The sequence below is a fragment of the Triturus cristatus genome, chromosome 9 (genome assembly GCF_964204655.1).
Source record: "Triturus cristatus chromosome 9, aTriCri1.1, whole genome shotgun sequence".
Lineage (NCBI taxonomy): Eukaryota > Metazoa > Chordata > Amphibia > Caudata > Salamandridae > Triturus > Triturus cristatus.
Window position 1 is genome coordinate 1,231,064,831 of NC_140592.1, and position 2,104 is coordinate 1,231,066,934.

The window sequence follows — 2,104 nt, forward strand, 5'->3', positions numbered from 1 at the left end:
TGCTACTGAAAAAAGCTACTCCTTTGCTGTCGTTATGCGAAGGGTGGCAGAAGTATTATACCTAGAACTTCTAATTATGGAGGTGAAGATTAATGTTCCTTCAGAGCTATTCCAGCCTGACAAAGCCCCACAGAACCTTTATTGCCATTTAATGAGGCCCTCAAGAATACCCTTTTGGGTAGTAGGGCAAAATGATGTTTGTGACTAACATTTTATAGGCAGGTTGCTCAATGTCCTCATCCAGAATTATGCAACCCAGCCTTTCTTACACAACATCCTAAACTAGATAGTTTGGTGTCCACCAGTAAAGTTAATCCCAACGCCTTCCCTACCAATCCACCGGATTGTGAGTCATAGAGAATAGAAACATCTGGCAAGTGTATTTTTCCTCCACGAGCCTTGCTTCTGCGGTCAGTAATGCCAGCTGTCTTCTAGGGTTCTAGTTCCATGTTCTATGGGACACTGTGGCCCAGGTTTTACTGGCAGTTCCAGGCGACTCTCAGGTGTCTCTAACTCATGCTGTCCAGGATAGGCCGTGATGCAGCATAATTTGTGATCTGCCCTGGCTTGGACATGATCTACTGCCTAGGTCATGTAATGTGTGTAAGTGTGGCACTTCGGCGCCATTCCTGGATGCTGCCTATGGGCTAGTCAGGGGGATGTCCTTGCATCCCTGGTGATCAGATCTCACCTTCAGGGTGATAAAGCTGATTCAGCCCTGGAATGGTTTAAAGAAAGCAGGGGCAGAGCCCCCACTAGACAACCAGACAATTCCACCAGCAATTTCATCACCTCCGTCACTATGGTCGGGGTTTTCAGGTTCACCAGACACCTCTACCAAACCATGAAAAAACAAAGCACCAAATGCACCACTCAATTCTTATAATACAAATGAGTCCAAGTCCTCAAAGTAGTACGTTTTCCAAAAGGTTCTTCTTTATTATTCAATTTGAAATGTGCATTCTTTGACAACAGCAAAAACAGCCGACGCGTTTCGTCCAACTTTGGACTTCTTCAGGGCTAAGATATTAGGTTGAAAGAAGAGCACATATGGTTCTTGTGAGAAGTTGGCCTGATGTATGATGTCACTAGTTATAGTGTACACCTTATATCAGTCCAAATACCCTTATGGTGATTGGTTGTAAAGTCAACCTTATAGACCAGCTATCCTAGTGGTAGCATGGACAAGAGCAGTCTTAGGCTAAACTCTGAATGGCATGTGAAGCCAGCTGTGATACCATATATAATCCCTTGAATACCAAATGAAAGGACACCACAACAGGTATATATATAAAATAAAGTGTATTTATTCTAAGCAAACCCTCAGCACTCTTTATGAGTTTAGAGGTAAGTACAACACAGTCTTATTAATGCATACAGTAAGTCACACAGGTAAGTAATACAGTTAGGCCCTAGGGGCCACGCAAACCATATACTAAATAAGTGGTATAAGAACCACTGTCACGGAAATAGAATAGGCCTAGGCCTAGGGAATCGCTGGGGCTACACTACACTAGCGTTAGTTAGGAAGTGGGAGGCCCACGGGATTCGTGTGCAGAGTGGAAACACTCACGCGTAATGCGTAGAAGTCAATAGCAATGTTACAGTTTAGAAATAGATAGATTTAGGACACTTCCGGAGTAGCTAGGAAGTTGAGACTTGAAAACTAGACACTAGGATAGTCACTATCCTGATGAGCACCGGAGTACCCAAGTTACCTAGCCCACAGGCTGCGGGTGCATAGGGGTGAAGATGCGTCGTTTTCGTCGTCGACTCCTATGGATGCCTGAAGAAAGATGCTGACAGGCAGTCAGTGAAGAGTGTCCGGTGGATCCCAAGGCTGGGATCAAGAAGAGAAGAAACCTGCAAGCAGAGGGGACAGAGTCAAGGTCACTAGCCAGTGACCACGTGGAACCAGGAAGGAACCAGGCGATGTCGTGAAGAGTTGCAGGTGAAGGTGAAGCTTGTCGCTGCAGCCAGGAGGACCAGGAAGCGTCGAGGATGACCAGGACCAGGAGGCGAGCTGTCCCACGAAGGCTCTTGCTGTCGGCAGCGTCGAAGTTGGACTAGGACTCACCAAGCCTTGGCAAGCGGAACCCACGAA